At 38.2% G+C, this 21,588-nt stretch overlaps 4 long non-coding RNA genes across 4 annotated transcripts in view; 3 read left to right on the forward strand and 1 right to left on the reverse strand.

Annotated features, from left to right (window-relative positions):
* Positions 1–898: 898 nt before the first annotated feature.
* Positions 899–6,105, reverse strand: LOC149105154 (uncharacterized). Its single transcript, XR_016201355.1, has 2 exons — positions 5,875–6,105; positions 899–1,125 (listed from the first exon to the last, which is right to left on the reverse strand). It is a non-coding gene; the product is annotated as an uncharacterized LOC149105154 (long non-coding RNA).
* Positions 6,106–6,134: 29 nt separating this feature from the next.
* On the forward strand, positions 6,135–9,073 carry LOC149105155 (uncharacterized). The gene is made up of 2 exons (XR_016201362.1): positions 6,135–6,301; positions 8,993–9,073. It is a non-coding gene; the product is annotated as an uncharacterized LOC149105155 (long non-coding RNA).
* A 2,334-nt stretch (positions 9,074–11,407) lies between these two features.
* On the forward strand, positions 11,408–13,311 carry LOC149105156 (uncharacterized). Its single transcript, XR_016201352.1, has 2 exons — positions 11,408–11,742; positions 12,189–13,311. It is a non-coding gene; the product is annotated as an uncharacterized LOC149105156 (long non-coding RNA).
* A 5,713-nt stretch (positions 13,312–19,024) lies between these two features.
* The window catches only part of LOC149105157 (uncharacterized), a 254,926-nt gene continuing 252,362 nt past the window's right edge, over positions 19,025–21,588 (forward strand). Inside the window, exon 1 of the long non-coding RNA XR_016201356.1 lies at positions 19,025–19,094. This is a non-coding gene — a long non-coding RNA (uncharacterized LOC149105157). The remainder of the gene's footprint in view (positions 19,095–21,588) is intronic.

Raw genomic sequence — 21,588 nt, forward strand, 5'->3', positions numbered from 1 at the left:
AAATCATGGCTCTATATTTCATAATCACACCATCTTACACCTCGATCTGCTGATGTAATACTAGTTCCAGCTAAAACTATTAAATCATTCGCAATTTACCTCATGTTGGATTATTTTCATTAGTAACAACATTCCGAAAAATAACTGACGAGCTCCGCTTTTAGGCTGGCCTAAATCTATATATTACGAGCTAACGCTAAGAATTTAATGAAGCATAAACGAAATGTGAATCAGTTGCTTTCCCATCCCAAGTCCTGTAGAAGTTAAGCGCTCTACTCTTGAGAGATTTCTTAGAAATTGAACACGGCATGGCATAGTTTAATTAGCGTCTTCCTTTCAATAATCGTCCCCTTATAATAGGCCCCTTACCCTTGTGAGAAAACTTTCAGAATTCCTAGGAATTCCTAGGAATCTAAGGTGTGAATTTTCACGGTAATTCGGACTCGGAATTCCTAGGAATTCCACCTGAAATATACTCACCTTGAAAATTCCTTAAAATTCCCAAAAATTCCTAGGAATTTCTGAGAATAACTTGGAATTTGTAGGATTTTTTGAGAATAGGTTGGAATTTTTTGGAAAATCTGAGAAAAACTGGGAATTTTGTATCATTTGTAGGCCAGACAAAGTTTTGATGATTAATGCCCGGCATTAAAATAACAAATAAAGTCACTGATATCACATCAAAGAGGTTTTAAATTAATGGTTTGTTACATTGGCTTTCATGAATTTAAACATAAGAATAATTGTCCTGTTTCTTTTTCATTACATCAAGAATCAAAAGTAAAACTGAAAACAGATATGAAGGTCACACTTTTACATGTTTGATAAAAAGAGAACTTTTTCAGATAATTTACTTACTTCTTTGGTTTACAAGTCCAACAATTTTCCATACACAAGATTTTAGCTTAAATTATTGTTATTATGTGGAACAAATCTGGATTTTCATGATTGTAAGGAATCAATGATAAGAACAAAACTGAAACATTCCTTAAAATTTAAAGAGGCTGAGTTGGGCAAACTTAGCTGCTGTTCGGTTATTTCTGTTGATTCTGCAGCTTCTTTTGTTGCCCTCTAATTAGGGTGTCAACAGCTAGCCTCTTCATCTTCATCTTTGTTGTATGACACCTAAAACAAAATTAAAAAAATATATTACATTGTGATATATACGAGGTACTGTAAGACTGAGTTCCAAATATTTATGTGCTCACAATTTAATACATGCAGCTAATTAAGACCTAACTGTAAGCTGGTTGAAGTGTTAAAAGAGAAGACTTGATAATTGTGAAGGTGCTTGTATACTATTGATAAATATGTTACATAAATCTTGAGCTTACAGTAGATGAAATCAAGGTTTTCCTTCTTCTATAAGTGTATCAACAACTCTCGAATTGTAAGATATATATCACGGTTTTAATAGCCAAATTTAGAGTAAACACAAAAGAATATACGGATGGACAAAAATTGAAGATCAACACGGATTGCCATAGAGTCTGGCTGAAACACACATGAGACATATCAAACTCATGCACACTGCGGCTGCCTCGTTGGAGTTTTTGCCAAGAACTTTGACTGGGATCAAAGAGAACTGCTATATTTGTTTCGTTTGAACAAGTGTGACGATAGAAACGACTTGCTATTCGCAAATCAAATTGTTTAGGCACGCACCCTTGGCAACGGTAACCGACACCGCGGAAATACGTTTTTTGACGTCACAGTAACTGGTCAGTGGTCATCACCATCGGGCTGTGTTGTCCTTCGATCGATCAGTTCTCTGAGATCGGTGTTTTGCTTCGTTTTAAGGTTGAAAATATCCTTGATACTTCTCGTTATTGGTGAGCTTGACGCCCTTAAATGGGTTTTTAATACTCAAGCAATGTTCGTAAAGAATAGTGGTACAGGGGAGTCATTTTGTGTGGAGTAATGTGTAGTTTACTGACTCGAGCCAGCTCGAGCGGACGAAGCGTGGATCCGTTGCTTCAGCCGCGCTCGCCTCAGAATTGTCAAAGTCAACGATGGGTATCCAGCAAAGCAGAAGATTGGTCCTGTATGCAGGTTTTGCAAGGATTTTGAAGACTGCTTGGATTTAAAGTGTAATTTGCGCCAAATGGTTAAGGTACTACATGTAAGTCGGGACCGTTTTATTCACACTCACTTTGCGCCGACGTGTGGTGCTTGTTCATTGAGATTTCGGAACGCGTCCAAGAAACTTTGATAAGAATTTGTCTTTAAAGACTGGCGTTTTGGCGTTTCTATCACCTTTCTGACTTTCTGCGCCTTTTGGAACGGGTGAAATAAATTTTTTGTACCTGTCGTTTGCTGTCAGAATAAAACATTTGTTACATTTTGTTCATTTCATTCACAAGATATTTCTGTATCATTAAAGATTGTTTAAGCCTACATTCATATAATGGTGGCGTTTGCGAAGGGAGTAGAAATCGAAAATATTGTGATTTGTTGGCCGCAGTGAACGCTAGAAATACTGAAAACATTTAAGACCGCTCAATATGTTCGGTTCAATGACAATTTTTCCTTGCTTGAGGTCTTTTTTGTTTACATCGATTAAATGTTGATAGTACATGGAAATTTTCAAGACCGTTTCCTTGTACATGTATGCACATGTAACTAAATATTTTAAAATGCCCAAACACCTGTATTTTTTTACAAGAAACCGCTTCCACTTATGGAATGTGGTCAAGTTTCACTTCTTTTGATGCTGAAAAGACATTCAACATTTCAGAGAGGCAGTAATCAACTCCTCAATGAAACCCACTAGTTTATTTTGTTTACTCAGTCATTTGAAGCTTTTCGATTTCTATTTCCCTATCTTACATGTGCATTGTATCAACTTATATATATTTGACTGTTGTTGTTTTTCCTTTCATTTAATTTAATTCAGATGAGCTTTGCTCAATCACTACAAAATAATTTTTACATTGCAATCATACATGTACATATCACATGCTTTGATTCAATATGAAATTAATTATGATCCCCTTAGTAATAATATTGTATCATCCTCCCTTCTGTAAGATTCTTACTTAACTTGTAACCACTTTATTACAAGACATTATAGCACCTGATGGCAATAAATTATATATGTGTAATGTATTTATTTTTTTTCCTGTGATAAATTGGCTAACAAGTGGGTTTGTTTATGCCACTGTGTCTCTGAATTGGCTTACTGTCGTCTACAAACCATTGGTAATATATCTTCGCTGCATCTAACTCAGATACTAGACACAAAAGCATGTATTAAAGAACAGATACATTTCTTACAAATTAATATTTATTACATTTAGTTCATCACTTAAGTTCTACAACATTGCTTTTCTCCAGTGAGAAATTTTGTGCAAAGTCTGAAGTTGTAAGTTGCAAAAACAAGTTCCGTCAGTAGTTGCGAATCACTTAAAATCAGGCTTTGGTACAGTAAACTGAATGGCAGAAAGCGAGGAAATTAGAAATTGTCTCAAATACACAAGTGATAAAAGAGGTAAAGTTGAGTGAAATCTACAGACTCCTTTTTTTTAGGTTTAGGGTTAAGGTACGCTGAGCAATGGATCGAGCGGTCCGTGTTTGAGCCCTGGTCAAGGACATTGTGTTGTGTTTTTGGGCAAGACACTTTTACTCCCACGGTGCCTCTCTCCACAAAGGTGTACATATGGGTACTGGTGAATTTAATCCTGGGGGTAATTCTGTGATCAACTAGCATCCTATCCAGGGGGTAGTAGAAATACTCCTAGTCGGTTCATGCTACAGAAACCAAGATAAGCCTGGCCTGATGGGCCACTTGGCTCTATGCAGAATTTACCTTTTACTTAGGGACAAGGTACTGCATCAAGTGGGGGAAGGGACAGTGGAGTCAGAACCTCCCACTTCCCATACCCTGTTCTCCCACTTTCCATACCTCTATCTCTTGACTCCCACCCTTGTTCGTCCTGCTCCTGTCCCCTGTAAATTAAGAGACTCAAAACACATCCTAGTCATTTAGCTGCACAGTCCTTAGGCATTTCCTTTTCTTTTTTTCCTTCATTTTCAGCCTTGCTACTCTTGCCCACGTCTTTCAAGTGAATGAACTATGACGTAACCACTGTCAAAGGGTTTCATTTTGAGCCTCATTTTGAGCCCGAGGGTGAATTTTTCTTTGCCCGTCGGCCTAGAAGTCTCTAAAGACACTAAATGAAAGTCAAGTAACATTTTCAGTTCTTGTTTTTGAAAATATTTGAAGTCTTAATGAATGACAAAAATTAGCATTTTGCATTTCTCTCCGGATTCCTGCCCCCTGCCTCTCCCCACCATCAACAGATGGCTGAATGGTCAGGAGAGGAGTTGCCATATGGAGAGCATTGGTCAGTGTTCTCTCAGTTGCTGTTTTTACAGCATTGATGTTGTGGAAATCATCCATGGACAGTATCTAAAAGGACTTTAGCTGAGCCAGAATAGAAAAAAATGTACAATAGAAGAAGTTTTCTATTGGGAAATCCAGATAATAGTAATATGTAAACAAATATTAATTTTAGAAAGTTATACAGAGTCTCAGGCTCTAAGGTAATGTGGTCAGAAATTGTCTGGGTGGCCTTATAATCAGAAGATTGTTGTGTGAATACAGGGGGGATAGCCTATTTATAACTAAAAATGAAATTCATTTATTGAGTTTTAACTGGAAGTTGTCATTACCCAGATTTTATGGTATTTTTATTGTCTTACAATAACATATGCATGTATTTTTAATTATCCTTTAAACAGCTTTGTATTCCATGTCTTCTGCCATCTTAAGATAATCAGATGTCATGTACTTCTTGTGGTTTTTTCTAATAGCTAAATAGCTTTTTTTTTCTAAACTCTAATACCTATGCAACTAGTTTAAAATAATTTTCACACTTTAGAGGCGCTATAAGCAAAATACAGAACTGCAACAATTCGAAATTATGACAAGAAACAAAGAAACAATAATAAACATGAAAATTTAAAATTTTATTTTCGTCAGCCTCAAGCTTTCTTAAGTACAGTATGATTAAAATTGGATATTTTATGATGAAACATACCTTGGTGAATTCTTCCTCGAGTTGAGGCCAAATTTTGAACCCTTTTGGGGATTCAGTCCTACACTTGTTACACCAACGTGTCCAAGATTTATACGAAGTACTGCTTCGATTTCGGCCAACTTGGTCTATAATTCGGTGATACCGAGTGAGGACAGGATGACCGTGTTTACTTACGCGAGTGACCCCAATCGAACACGAGCATGTCTTCCCGACGAATTTGATCGAAATGCCGTTTACATACCGATTCATACGGCTAAAGCCCATCAATTCAACAAACTTGAGAAGTTGATGTCCTCAGAATACCGCTACAGCAACATAAAAGCTGCCTAGTGTTAGCCTTAGCGCACATCGTAACGTAAATTGCCACTGGCTCGCCACTTGCGAGCATGTACTCTCACGAAACAACAACAATTTCACACCGTGTGCAAGTTCAGTTTGTCTTTGGCACAATATATAATATTAACTGAGAACTATCCAACAAAGGAGCGGAGTTTAAAAGCTAAGTTTACAGTGTGCGCTCTAAGTTTTGTATCTTTTTGACTGTCGACAAGACTCGCTGTGAAAACAATGTAAAAGTTGCAGACATTTTGTAGTTTTGTTAAGGTGTACCGCTGACCAGCAAAATACTGTATCGCGCCCCCAAAAAAGTATTTCCGCGGTGTCACGGTAACCTAAATTGTTTCAACTTTGCTTTAGCCAGAATTCGTTTCATGCCATGACTGAGTGACCCACTCGTGTATGATTCGTGATGATAAAGTTCATTCAAAAGCTTTTGTCTCAATACAAGAATTTACGTGGTATAATATAAGGTTACTTGAATTCGATTACTTACCAAATATTTTTGTGCCCTTTGAATTTTTCCCCGTTGAAACATCCACAGTAAGACTTTCTTTTAGCTCCAAATCTTCGCCAAGAATAACTTGTTTCTCGTTAATGACACTCACGCTGTTTTCTTCTGGTCACAGGACCGCAGCAAAAACCATTTTGATATAATTTTGGGAGTGAAATCTACTAAAACGCACGAGCGATCGACCGTTAACGCTGAATTCAAAGATGGGCGCCAAAAGTGAATGAACAACGCGATCTTTGTCGGTTGTGCCTAAATCCTACCGCTCAGAAGGACAACCGAGGAGTACTAGGAGCGAGTTTCCGAGTCGAGCAGTTTTCGGAAATTGTCGGCTATTCCAATATGGCGGACTATACCAATCACATAAATATGCGAATTGCCCGTGGTAAAACTATGTTGATCAACAAGACAAGTACGTTTTTATTCACCTGACGAGTTAAGAATAATGTGTAGAGAGTAAAGCAGTGAGTTGTTCGGCAAATGCGGTATATTTCTTTAGATCTCTTCCCGTCTAGTTCGTAAACCGTAAATTTGTACGCCGGCTAACACATTACACTGTAGACGTCTTTGACTTATAATAGGCACAAACGTTTTTAAATACGTCGTTCCTCCAGGACGAATTTTTTTACTGATTCAGCGGATCCCCGAACTCAAACCTCCTTTGCCTTGTCCCTCTGGCCGGTAGGATCTTGGAAATACTACCGTCCAGAGGGACAGCTTGTGTATAAGGTAACTGGACTTTAGTCCATGCACATTTTTATTTGTAGAATAGTTTGATACATTGCTCTTTAGCCTTACACTACACTAGATTATCACTCTACAGTAACATTTCAGATTTCTGTGATCTTGTCCCTCTGACCGGTAGGATCTTGAAAATACTACCAGCCAGAGGGACAGCTTGTGTACAAGATAATTGGACCCAAGTTCATCCACAGTTTTATCTGCACAATAGTTTAATACATTGCTCTTAAGTTTTACACTACACTAGAATCACTCCAGAGTAATATTTTCAGTTTTCTGTGATCTTGTCCCTCTGGCCGGTAGGATCTTGAAAATACGACCGACCAGAGGGACAGCTTGTGTATTAGGTATTTGGACTTAATCCGATGCTCAGTTTTATTTGTAGAATGGTTTGATTGATTGCTTAGTCTTACACTACACTACAATCACTCTGCAGTAATATTTTCAGTTTTCTGTGATCTTGTTCCTCTGGCCGGTAGGATCCTGAAAATACTACTGACCAGAGGGACAGCTTGTGTATAAAAAGATAATTGCACTGAAGTTCATGGTGTCTGTGAAAGTCTATTCATGCTTTGCTGCCATTGCAATAATTCTCAATCAATGAACATGACAGTATCAGTGTGGAATGTTACGTTGAACGATGGATTTAGAGTGTTTATTTAGTGAGGGAAACTGTTATATATATGTACAACTGATTAAGGAAATATGGAGATGAATCCTTTTCGGGCAAAATTAATATTTTACTATTGATGAGAACTTTTGAGTTGTTTTGAATGTACATTCCTTCAGTTTGGTAGCATTTGCTGTGAGATCTGCATTTTCATCTCTTCATGGAGAGAGGTAATGTCATCTTGGAAAATAAGACAAACATAGTGAATTTCTGCAAGAAAGTGTTATGAATAGGAGATGTGTAGTTGGTATCCATGTAGTTTGGTTTAAATTGATTTTCCATTACTTTGTCATGCAATGAGAAGTGTTGATACTTGCTTTTGATTCAAAATACCTGGTTGAAATTAGGTGTTTGTCCCCTGCTGAGATGCTCTAGAAACTAAACATAGATAATACCAATGAATTTAAAATGTATCACTAGCACAAGTGATCAGTTCAGGTAAAGATGAACACTTTGATTTGAATGAATTGAAGCCAAGCTGATTATTTAAGGAGACATGGTAATTGATAGAATATGGTATTTGCACAGCTTACCATACAGACAAAGACACCACAATCATAATCATTCTTTTGCTTAAGTGTATCCTATGTATAGGGATTCAATTAAAATGTGTAAAAAAATGTTCAGTCAAAAGAGCCCGAGCTTGTGTGGACTAAGTGCAGACAAAGAACCTGGCACATTTATATTACCATAAATCTAACTAACTGGCATATATCTAAGACTAACTGATGCCATCGCTGCCGTGTTGGATGACCATTAACAAAAGAATTAGCTTAGTTTATTGTTCTTGTCATCCAACATGGCCGCCAGAGTCTTTGTCACTTGAATTTTCTGCCTATTTCGTGCCATTTCATCACGTGCAATTTACATTGTCTGAGACTAGTTACTGGGGGTGGGAGATCATTAACTCTGTTACCTACACCATAAGGACCCCTATAAGCTTTCTAATGAAACTGTAGCTCTATTTGTTCCATTTATAATTGTTTTGTGTGCTGACTAAAAAATTTAAGCGCGTTCAATTAAGCTAATGTTTAACAATTTTTTCGGGGGGGGGTGGGGAGGGGGGCGAAAGGGGGTCAGAACCCCCCAGTTCTCCTGCTTCCTGTACCTTTATCTTGACTCCTGCCCTCCTCTGTTTTGCCCTGTCCCCTGTAAATAGGGACACTCAAAACACATACTTATCATTTAGCTGCGCAATCCTTTGGCGTTTCTTTTCCTTTGTTTTCAGCCTTGCTCCTCTAGCTCTTCACGTCTTTTGACAGTTTAAATGACAACATTTTATGACCTATGATATAACCACTGTAAAAGGGTTTCCAATTTTACCAGAAGTTGGCCTAAGTTTTTCAGTCCAAGGGCGGGTTTAATTTTTCCTTCAGTCGAGAAATCTCAAGATAAGCTAAATATAAGTCAAAAAACATTTGGTTTCTTGTTTTTGAAAGTATTTTAATGCTTAATAAATGATTCCCTCCTTCGTAGAACTCCCACTTCCCACCCTTTCCTCTCCTGCCTCCTGCCCCCTATTCTTCTGGGGCTCCCGCCCCCCTGCCTACCCCCCAATTTTACTCATGGGTGCACAAATAATGCAAACTCAGCAAACTATTCAATCTGATTAATTTTTAGGGTAACTGGGGTTACACTTATTAACTATATACACTTATTAACTATTTTCAATTATTTACACTTGTTATTTAGAAAGCCTCATTTTAGAGGTGACTTTGCAGGATACAGGCTTAATAAACATGAGGGAAATAGACTAGAAATTTTGCAATGAGAGTGGCTTTCTGAGTATGTCAGGTCAGTGTCCTTTAAGTAATACGTTTTGATTAAATAAAGGATTTCCTTAAACCTATTTTGTTTAAAGGTAAACAACATTCACAAAAAAAGACAATAGAAGGCCATTTTCGTTACTTTAATTTGTGTTTAGTCCATAAACAGATAGTCTTACAATGCTAAGGAACAGTATCTAACTCTTTAAGTTTAACAATCCTCCTGAAGGAATTCCTCTATCCTTACACAGAGTATGTAAGTCACAAAATAATATATTAAATATTGATGTGTACAACTTGAGCCCACTGGACATGTCAGAAATGTGTCCTAGTACTGCCTGGCACTCTGTTTCACTTGGAGTGAATGCAAAATAAGTTCTATTATAGTGCCTATGAAGTAAAAAATAATTGCTCCTGATTTGAAAGGCTTTTCAAAGTAAAGAAGAATGGCGTTTTCCTTTTTGGAATATCTTTTTTCGTTTTAGAGATATTCACGTTTTGGTATTATAAGTGATGACGTCATAAGTGTTCCACTAAAACCGTTCAACACTCAATCAAGAATATCTCTAGAAATATTAAAGCAGTGTTCTTTAAACTTGGCACCAGAAATGTAAATCACAAAAGAAACGAAATGACACCCATCGTGCCGTCACCATGACAACAGTTATGCTGCTGATCCTGTTTTAATTAAAACTAACATTACCAGATTTTATCTTAAACAAGGATCATCCACTCCCAACAATCTAATGGGGGGAGTTAAGACAATATGGGAATCACGTGTGTTCCGAGCAAGACCCTCTCTCCCTTTTCAAAGGGTTGCAAATTGGCATATTTGGTTTTTCACAGAAAGAGACTGGAGCCAAAAGTATTGCCATGGCAACAACACAGAAGGTGTCATTCTGTTTCTTTTGTGATGCACATTTGTGGTGCCAAGTTTGAAGAACACTGCTCCAATATTTCTAGAGATATTCTTGATTCAGTGTTTTACTGTTCCAGTGGAACCACCTATGACGTCATCACTTTCCTCATTTGCATAATACATAAACGTAAATATCTCTAGAACAAAAACAGATATTCCAAAAAGGGAAACGCCATTCTTCTTTACTTTGGAAAGCCTTTCAAATAAGCAGCAATTATTTTTTACTTCATAGGCACTTTAAGGCATTGAAATCAAGTGTCTGATAACCTTCATATAAATGGGAATCCTCAATATTCTAACCTGCTTTATGACTTAAGCAATAAGAGCAATTATCAAACTACTGTACAAATAAAACTGTGCATTGACTTGAGTCCAATTACCTTACACACAAGCTGTCCCTCTGGCTGGTAGTATTTTCAAGATCCTACCGGCCAGAGGGACAAGATCACAGAAAACTGAAAATATTTAACTGTAGAGTCATTCTAGTGTGGTATAAAACTTAAGAACAATGTTTCAAACTATTCTACAAATAAAAATTTGCATGCACTTAAGTCCAATAATATTACCTTATACACAAGCTGTCCCTCTGGCCGGTAGTATTTTCAAGATCCTACCAGCCAGAGGGACAAGATCACAGAAAACTGAAAAGATTCAACTGTAGAGTGATTCTAGTCTAGTATAAAACTTAAAAGCAATGTATCAAACTATTGTACAAATAAAACTGTGCATGAACTGAAGTCCAATTATCTTGTACACAAGCTGTCCCTCTGGCTGGTAGTATTTTCAAGATCCTACCGGTCAGAGGGACAAGATCACAGAAATCTGAAATGTTACTGTAGAGTGATAATCTAGTGTAGTGTAAGGCTAAAGAGCAATGTATCAAACTATTCTACAAATAAAAATGTGCATGGACTAAAGCCCAATTACCTTATACACAAGCTGTCCCTCTGGACGGTAGTATTTCCAAGATCCTACCGGCCAGAGGGATAAGGCAAAGGAAGTTTGAATTCGGGGATCCGCTGAATCAGTAAAAAAATTCGTCCTGAAGGAACGACGTATTTAAAAACGTTTGTGCCTATTATAAGTCAAAGACGTCTACAGTGTAATGTGTTAGCCGGCGTACAAATTTACGGTTTACGAACTAGACGGGAAGAGATCTAAAGAAATATACCGCATTTGCCGAACAACTCACTGCTTTACTCTCTACGCATCATTCGTAACTTGTCAGGTGAATAAAAACGTACTTGTCTTGTTGATCAACATAGTTTTACCACGGGCAATTCGCATATTTATGTGATTGGTATAGTCCGCCATATTGGAATAGCCGACAATTTCCGAAAACTGCTCGACTCGGAAACTCGCTCTTAGTACTCCTCGGTTGTCCTTCTGAGCGGTAGGATTTAGGCACAACCATCTTTGTCACGTTCAGTCACGAGGACAGTCACGTGAAAATTCGCGTGCTGTGATTGGTTCAGTTGATCAGTTGAGGAGAGAATGGAAACTGGAGAAGAAGGAGAGAGAGACTGGCAACGAGGTTGTCGGACCAGTCGCTTTCGATGGCAAGTCTGTTTCCCTTTCCACGCTGTTTTGGTGGTCTTTTGAAAGATGGGTCTTGCTTTAAAAGGAAAAAACTACACAAACTTTTTACGAAGAAATCAAGGAGGAAAATGGAACGTACTTTAACTGGTTGATCTGTTCCCGACGGTTGTCAAGATAACAAAGGATCGTGAGGCACTTAAATCAAGTTCACTGCAAAGGTAAGCAATCCAATTTTATGGGGATTTTCTGTTATGATAAGCTATAATTGTAAATAAATCAAACGAAGCAATGCATTGTGTGCTCTTTAAAAACCCCAAAAGCCGAAATTTACCTAAAAGGTTTCAAATCGACCTGAGGAACCGAGATAAATTCTGCGAAATAAGCTTAAGCTTGTTGTATTAGTCCACCAAATCTATTTTGAGAGCCCACGTGTTTCAACACCCAGTCAGCACAATGCAGCAAGTATAAATTTGCAATGCTTGTCATTTTTGCCTTTGAATTATTTATAAGGATTAACATGATATGAGATCTATAGTCTTTTCAATTCATCAAGATGTAGGTTTTTTTATTTGCATTGTCATTTATTTATGTCAGTTATTTATTTGTTTCCCATTGACTCATAATCTTTTTGATTCTTTTGATTTTGTTGAGTCATGAATTAAAGTGACAGCGAGGACAAGGAAATACAAGAAACATATTGATGATCCCACTATACCCATACCAAAATCTACAAGATGCGACCACATAAATCGCTTATAGCAGTCTTCACAGGCCAGTTGACATCATCTCCCTCTCTTGCATCCCTTTTTCCTGGAGATCATTTCCAGCACCATGAACAGAACACCTCAGAGTTTTCGGCTCACCTGAGTGAGATGGCTGTTGGCAAAAATGTTGTGGATGACTTTGATGGATTATGGAGTGAACCTTTATGCAAGAATTGAAACTTCACAGAAGCATTTGAGGAAATTGAGTTGCCTATACCTGAAAAGACTTCAGAAATACCAATTGATGTAATGCACAACAACTCTGATTAGTCCACAGACAGTGATTCAGATAATGATGTTGAAGTTTCAGTTCTGACTCCTCTGAAGAAATTGAGAAATCTGACACTGATGGCCATTCACTGGACTCCCCTGGTGAAAGTGAAACTAATGGTTCCTAAGAAAAAAACATTGTCTGCCAAAGAATATGCCTGTATGGCTATTCTGGCCTTAATTTCAAGACATTGTATGACAATGAGAGGCTGCTAGAGATATCCTTGTTTTAATGAAACTACCAGTAATTTGTCCAGAGAATGTCACAGTACAGTTTTGTACAGCAAGCGTGTGGAAACTGTGAGCTTTTCATTTATGACATCTGTGAGAGATGTCTTCCTCTTTTTCCTAAAGTCATAAAGGATCAAGTCAAAAATTGTTCAACAGTGGGCTGTGATGGGTATGTGTGTGAATCTACAATTATATTAAATATATACATGCATATATATACTTTTGGTTTTATTGAAATTGTAAATAATATATTTTCATTTATGCTGACAAAATTTTTTGATTAATCTATTTATCAAATCTAAGAGCATCCATTTTTCTATCAGTTAAACTCTGGATGTTTGATTTAAGGGTCCATACGGGGACATATACACTAACAAATCATGTTGGATCTAAAAAGCAAAGTTATCAGTGCTATAGTTTTATGTTGAATTGTCAGACTTAAACTGGAATTAATGCACATTTGTTTGGAAATAATTATCTTGGAGCTTGACAACAATAAAAAGGTATGGAACTCCAGAGAAATGATCGTGTTGATTTTTTACTAATTTACAGAAACTGATTCATGCACTGAGTTCATCTTTAATTTTGACATTTTGGGAAATTTATAGAAATTTCCAACAATATTTCATGTGTTTTAGCTATTCCCAAAAATTCCTAGATATTCCAAACACATTTTTTAAAACAGTCTGGGAAATAATAGGAGTTCCTAGGAATTCCCAATAATTCCCAGTCATACTTTTCACTATTCCCAAATATTCCCAGAAATTCCAAGGTCTTGGATTAAGCATAATTTGCATGGCTTGGAATAACTTGGAATTCCTAGGAATTCCCAATAATTCCCAGTCATACTTCCACTATTCCCAAATATTCCCAGAAATTCCAAGGTCTTGGATAAAGCATAATTTGCATGTCTTGGAATAACTTGGAATTCCTAGGAATTCTTAGGAATTCCCAGACTACTGGGAATTTATTTCGCAGGGGTAGCGCCCTTTTTACTGATATTTCTGTTCATAAGCGTCTCTATTCTAATAAGTGCCATTATACTAGTAAGCAAGCCCCTGCATTCTGTTGAATTCACTTCTTCTGTCATGATGAGGTGGGATTTTAAAGATTCAAAGCTCACACTCAGAACACATGAGTCAGTTACGTTAGACCCGAAGGAACAAGATCCGGGGATTTTTTTATTACACTATGTACTACATGTATGAGGTCACATTCTGTAACACCCCCACTTGATCTCCTAATGCCTAGGACACAACCATGTTTACATAATTATCTTATCAAATGTAAAATATAAAAAAATTATGCACAATTATGAACGGGAACAAAGTTTTGTAAACTAAAACCATGCATTCTATCCAAATATAAGGGGCACGAAATTAGTTTATCTAGATGTGCCCCACGCCTCTCCTTCCAATATACAATGTAATTCAATTTAAGTGATGTAACTTCTGTTTTTTGCGTTTTTTTTTCTTCCTTACAAAGCTCTATCGATTACTATTTACTTTCTTTACGTTATATTTACATATCTATCTATTAGCTAGGACTTGGAGGAAGAAAAAAACAAAAAAATTCTATCGAAAAAATGTGACGCCTGAATTTCTGCAACTTGAACTTTGTTGCTGCCTTAGTCATCAAGTCAGCTGCCACGTCTGCTGTGGGACAATATTTGACAACAACCTTACTAGTGTTTTGCACTGTTCGGATAAAATGATAACTGACGTCAATATGCTTCGATCTCTGCCGATTTACAGGGTTTTTAGATAAAGTGATTGCTCCCTGATTATCCTCCAAAATCACAACTGGTCCACACACCTCATCGATATCTCTTAACAGTTGAGTGAGGTGCAAACTCTCCTGCACAGCTGCCGACAGTGCAATGTACTCTGCTTCGCAAAATGACAGCGCCACCGTTGGCTGTTTCTTCGACTTCGAGGAAATAAGAGGGCCAGCTTTGTTTAGACTGAAACAGTACCCACTGGTACTTCGCCTATCATCTGCCGATGACGCCCAGTCAGCGTCACTGTAACCAAAGTTAGGCCATCATCACATTTCCTGTAACACAGCTCGTAGTGGAGAGTGCCCTTCAAGTACCTTAAAACATGTTTCACTGCAGTCCAGTGTTCCTGAAGTGGACTAGACAGAAACTGTGACAACCTACTTACAACCCAACATATGTCAGGTCTGGTTCATGTCATAGCATAAACCAAGCTACCAACAGCTTCACGATACCTTCTGGTATCACAAGGTGTTTCACTACCAAACTCAAGCTTCTGCTCGGAAGGTGTGGCCCTTGGCTTGCAATCAGACATTTGAAACCTCTCAAGGATTTTGCTTAAGTATCTTCTCTGGCTCATCTTCACAAAGCCATCACCCTGTTCAAAATCAACACCTAAGAAATATGAAAGTCTACCCAGGTCCTTCATGCGGAACCTCTCCTGCAGCATTTGTTTAGCCTCAGACATCAGAACCATGTCACTTGCTGCAATAATGATGTCGTCGGCCCAAACAGGTATTACAACCATTTTACTCCCAAACATTACAACCATTTTACTCCCAACCATTTTACTCCCAGAACACCTTTGCTAAACTGGCCTGTATGAGCAGGCAAAACTAGTATACATACAGTTGTCAACTGGACTCAGAACAAACTGGTTATCAAGTAGGAAACAGTGTAAAACATTGTTCTAATTTCTACCTGATTGCTTCAATCCGTACAGGGATTTGTTTAACTTATACACAAGTCTCCCATTAGAGCTACTAGGGGCTTCAAAACCTTCAGCTTGGTCCATATATATCTCACAATCAATGGGAGCATTTAGGTACGTCGTTTTGACATCCATCTGGTGTAGAATTAAATTGTGTTGTGCTGCTATTTGCAACAGAGCACGTACTGATTTAAGATTTGCCGTAGGGGCAAATGTTTCCTGATAATCTGCACCTTTCACTTGACTATAGCTTTTAGCAATATATCTAGTCTTGTAGGTTTTAGCACCATCAGAACCTTCGTTGATAGTGTACACCCAACGGCCCCCTACTAAATTCCTACCATAAGATAAGAGAATCCATCTCTTCTCTCATTGCCGCCTTCCAATTTTCTGACTCAGGAGATTCAATTGCTTCTTGGTATGTCTGGGGAAAAGCTGAAACCTTATAACAATAATGAGCACTAGATAATACCCGGTCACTCTCAGCAGATTGGGGGTTACCATCAGTTTTGTCTCCAGTCACAAGCTTCTCAGCCTGTTCACCAGAGACTTTCTCCGACCTATCAAAATCAGATGCACTACACATATCTGGGTTAGTGTTCACAGCCTGTTCATGTGAGATTTCCTCAGACCTGTTAACACCAGATGCACTACACATCTCAGGGTTAGTGTCCTCAGCCTGTTCGCCTGAGATTTCCTCAGACCTCTTAACACCAGATGCACTACACATATCTGGGTTAGTATTACGCCGTAACAACATGAAATCATCTTCATCACATAACAGACTTCCTGTTTGAGTGTGTTTCTCATTAACACTCCTCGAAGGGAATTTTACCACCCCGTGCTTCATCACCTTACCAATCTCTGGGAAATACAAAAGGTAAGCGGGACTTAGTTTGTCATACCCCAAAAATATCCCTTTGGTACACCTAGGATCTAGCTTCTTTTTCTCCTGCTTGTAGAGATAACATTCAGACCCGAAAACTCTCATGTTTGACAAGTTAGGTCTCCGACTTGTGAGAGCAAAGTAAGGTGCTTGCTTTAACCGATTGCTATAGCACCTATTGCGTGTGTATGCTGCTGCCATAACAGCATATGCCCAGAACACCTTTGCTAAACTGGCCTGTATGAGCAGGCATCTCCCCATTTCAAAGTTGTCTTCACAGGTGTTCCAGACGAACCGACGATAGTAATATCAACATCTCTTTTTAGGCAACATTATTTGCTCGAGTTTCATCTGCTAATTCAATGAAGTGCTTGTCTGGTTTAAATGTGTCATCAAACTTTGTGAACTTAGACAAATCAGTAATAATATGAGCAGTTGCACCGCAATCAATTAATACTGTGTTTGGCTTCCCAGACGCAGGCTTACCAGAGACATTCTCATCCTCATGAGCATTAGTCTAAAAACAAATGAGTGTTCAATGTCCTGGTCTGTTTTAACCTTGTCACCTTTCTTTCTTCTATGACATGCTTGATCACTGCGCGACCTTGAGCGACAAGTATTGCACCACTTCCCTCCTTTGGGTTTCTTGGAACAGAAACGAGCTATATGACCTTGTTGGGTGCAGTTAAAGCAGGTAAGACTTCCTTTTCCTCTCACTGGTGGTTTTCACTGTTGGAAATTGTCTTCTGCTTTCAAAATGGGGTCGTTATTATCTGCTGTTCTTGCTTTCTCAGTGTCCTCAAAGCTTCTTAGAGCGGCTTTGAATTTGTTAAATGTCTGTTGCTTCTCGCTCTGTGTGACAACCACGACAAACGGTTTGTAACTTTGAGGTAAACCTTTGAGTACCATTGCTACGAGAAGACTGTCAGTTACAGTTCCTCCCGCATTTTTCAAAGCTGTTGCCGCCGCCTCCGCTCTGATTACATAGTCAGTAACAGACTCATTCGCCGATTTAACTGAAGATGTTAGTTCGGTGTAAAGCGAAATCACACGTGGTTTCCCAGTCCCATCGTAATGGGCTCGTAGAATCTGCAGCGCCTTTCTTCGATGGTCAATTGCATCTCTCATTACCAGCGCTAGGCTTTTGTCATCTAGGAACTGGATTACTTCGGCAAACGCCTCCTCGTTTTTGCTAGCATTAGCTTCCTCATCCCAGCTCTAGGACACGAGAACGTTTTTCAACTTTTGCAATCTCATGTAGCCAAGGAATTTGACCCCCATTGCTCGCATTTTCGCTCATCCCCATCGAAAATTAACCTTCCAAATCTTCCAGGAACATCTCGTCTGGGCCCATAACCTGTTGAATTCACTTCTTCTGTCATGATGGGGTGGGATTTTAAATATTCAAAGCTCACACTCAGAACACATGAGTCAGTTAAGTTAGACCCGAAGGAACAAGATCCGGGGATTCGTTTATTACACCATGTAAGACATGTATGAGGTCACATTCTGTAACATATTCCGCTAAAAACGCCTTACAGCGCCATCATTTATAAAAGAGAATATAAGAGAGTAAACTGAAGAGAGTCCGGTAACTTAAATAAACATACATTACTGCTATTACAATCTACTGCTTATTGCAAGTTAAATTCTGTCAAAAGTTGGCCCAAATTCATTCCAAATCTGAGACCTGACGGTTTTTCATCTCCGGCACATTTTTGTCATCCATGGTTGGTCGAGTCTTAACAGAGTTTGAAAAAAGACCTAATTCTGTAAGGAAAAATGAGCTCGATCGTAGCCATACTAAAAAGAACTTTAAAGACAGTTAATATAATGTAACCATAATTATGTCAACTCTTTGTTTTAACACGATTCTGTCTGAAGGAAGAAATTTATGAAGTCGATTCCAGTTAGTAGCCTGTAAGGCACAGGGTATATATATCTATTACTGCTAATTTAACGTTCCCTAACACCACCTATGTTAACGTATTCTGCGTAAACAACGATAACAATATAGAGCAGGAATAACCAGTACATCTGTATACGTTCAGAGGGAAACCCCAAGAGCACACTTTGCTCAGATATGTTTGAGCAGTTCAGGTTTCCCTTAGTAATAATTATTAAATTAAAAACTTCATCGCAATTTACAGAATAGCACCTACCTTATGTTAGGGTAATTCAATAAGCCATTTCCGATAATTATATTAAAATTATTTGTAACTTAGCTCTGAGGCTTATGGGGGAATAAAAAAAATCACATCGAGGTTGGGGATTAATAATTAAGAAATGGTAAGCGTGAAACGTGCAGCTATCGAGCTATGGATGCACGCGGGAGTTTGCGAAGCATGAAAGAAGCGTAAGCGTCGACTCTAGCTTCTTGAGAGCTTAGCAAACCTTCCAAGTGCATCCATAACTCAATAATTGCACGCTGCACCCTTACCATTTCTTTTATAACATTGAGACTTTTGACATCCTTCCTCGGACGGAAGTATCTATCAACCGCGCGAAAATGCTCATTCAAAAATCTGACAAAGCGACACATCAACATTTTTTTCTTGGATGGCAGTGAGTTAGTTCACGGACCAATGAAGAACTTCAAACAGCTTAGTTGACCTAAATGTCAAGCTAACGGCAACAAACGAAAATTACTTTCGGTAAAAGCGTTTCTCAAAAGTTAGTAAAATTTGGATCGCTTTTCCAAAGAATTCAAGGCAAACTTTTGGTGGTTGAGCTCCTTCATGGCCTCTTCGGCAAACAAAAAGAAAAATATGCATTAAAAATTAACCAGACATTTTTCAAAAGCAAGAGTGGTGAAGAAAGCGAACAAACACCCCTAGCTTTTAAAATGTTTAATTTGAGATGCTCTTCTTTCTAGCAGGTTTGAGGGCTACGTTTTTCTTTCCATTTCCTTTTACATTGAAGTTTCGCGTCTACAGGTTAAAATTGAATGTATGGATGGCTTAAAAAAATATGGTCTCTGTTACTTTCGTTATTAAGTAAAAAAAAACCTTAACTGAACATGAAACTGAGGCTTAAAGGACTTCAACTGCCCTGTGTACAATGCGCCATTATGCGGGCCAAACGGGAAATGCGCGGGCTGAAAATACATTTGCCGCCCTGATTCTGATTGGTTGCAGATAGGTTAAACAACTTCGCTCGGCCAATGAGATCCTAAGGATACCATTTCAATGATAGAGTTGGCGCGAATTTTTGTGCATGAGTTTGCACTTGCTCACGTTGTAGCTGTGTAGTGAATGTTCGACGTTCAGAGATTTTGAAGTCCCAAATTTCCAGCTTTTTTTGTAGGCAAAACTCGGACTTAAACAACGAGCAACCGGATAAAATTGAGAAAAAAACTCAAGCGAGAAACACCAAGAAAACAACTGAGCGGGGTGTAAGAAAGTTCGAGAAATGGTGTGAGAAAAGAAGAATTACTGTGGATCTCAAAACAGTAAGTCCAACGGACTTGAGTTGAATTATGCGAAAGTTCTTCGCTAAAGGGAAAATAGAGAAAGGCCAAGCATTACTCCTAGTGCATCGACTGGATTTAGAGCGGCCATTCATCGCCAGCTAACCTGTGCTCCACTCAGCCGAAACATAAACACTTTGCAAATTCATGTCTGCCAACAAAATGTTTTAAGCGAGGGCTAAACTATTGACAGAAGAAAACGATGTGAAACCAGAACACAAATCAGCTATTCAGTCAGAAGTCTGGTAGAAGTTGAATCGATCCTCATGGAAGGTCAGAACACCGACGGCGTTTGGAAAGATGCAGGGGAGTTAGTTGAGTTTACTTGGTTTTCGTGGTATTTTCATTTTGCTCGCTGCGGCAGAGAGGGATGGCGGGATCTTACAAGGCAGTCATTTGATTTTTGCTAATCATTGTTACTAATCTTTTTAAAACTAGATTACATTTGACTTTGATTGTAAACAGAAAGGAATGTTATTTGGCTCTTGTTTAGCTAATCGTATTGTAGCAACAGCTTTCTATATCATAGTTTCATGCTATATCTCTTTAAACATTTTTGCTTATTAATTTAAATGTAGCATCTTTTGCGCCCTCGCTCCGCTCGAGCGCAAATGATGCTACTCGGACCACAATTAAACTACATGCCATTCAAAAGTCAGGTGTCTGTCCTATTTGTGCTCGATGCAGTCGTTACTTCAAGTTGCTGTTCCTTTAATAGCGAGCAAAACCGATCCAGCAAAGCTGAAAACTGGGTAGACTGAAATGATTTCTCGGAGGCTACCAATATTTGATATAACTTCCTTCATGAAAACTCAGTAAAACTATTATCTTTAACGTTTTTGGACCAAAAGGATTTCGTATGTAAGGCTTCACTTAGAACAGAAATTTGTTAAAACTCTCATGTACATTATTAAGTACAAGTTTTGCGGGCCGAAAGTATTTAAATGGCTTTCTACACCACGAAACTTTACAGCGAAAGCTTGTGCTGAATTTTATTGTCAAGAAATCGCTGAAAAATTCTCTCTAAAATTCCCACTATGCATTAGTTCAGACCAGTTTTGTTGTTGTTGTTGGGGTGTTTTTTTGTTCGTTTGTTTGTTTGTTTCTGCGTGTCTTTGTTCAACCAGCTAAATCAACTCCCGCTCGCTTAAATTAGTAAATCTCTCAGGTGGAGGCCCGGCAAAAAACTTAAACTCGAAATTTGGTAGCTCACAGGAATAATCGTCGTCATATCCAGAAGAATTAAAAGACTTCCATATTTTAGGAGAAGAAAAATAGGAGTTATGTTTTATGTCAACATCGATGAAAAAAAAAAAAAAAAAATTCGAGAAAAAGAACAAATGAACATACTGACGTGATCGTGCAACCCAGGGGCAAATGGATCGAGCCTATAAGCCAATCAGAACGCGCGCTTGACTCTATGTCATAATGTTTTTGGGGGAGCTTGTTTTATTCCCCTAAGTATCGTGGCCATTTAGGAATTTTAACATGTCAAAAATAGCCTATTACCTTAACAAATAGATACGAAAACGTTCCATAGAAGAAACTGAACTAAACACTAGATCGTTTGCGAGTCGTTTTAGGCTTTGATAGCTGAACACAGAATTTGTCAACATTTAAACGTAAGGTAAAATCGCAGATCTTCTGATACTGCATAATGGTAAAACCAATTTATTTCCGCCATAACTGTTTCGCATGTTATACCAGTTTCTCTATTGCGAGTCAGCATTCTTCCT

The sequence above is a fragment of the Orbicella faveolata genome, unplaced genomic scaffold (assembly GCF_042242905.1).
Source record: "Orbicella faveolata isolate gen_17 unplaced genomic scaffold, um_ofav_v1 contig_34, whole genome shotgun sequence".
In the NCBI taxonomy this organism is placed as follows: domain Eukaryota; kingdom Metazoa; phylum Cnidaria; class Anthozoa; order Scleractinia; family Merulinidae; genus Orbicella; species Orbicella faveolata.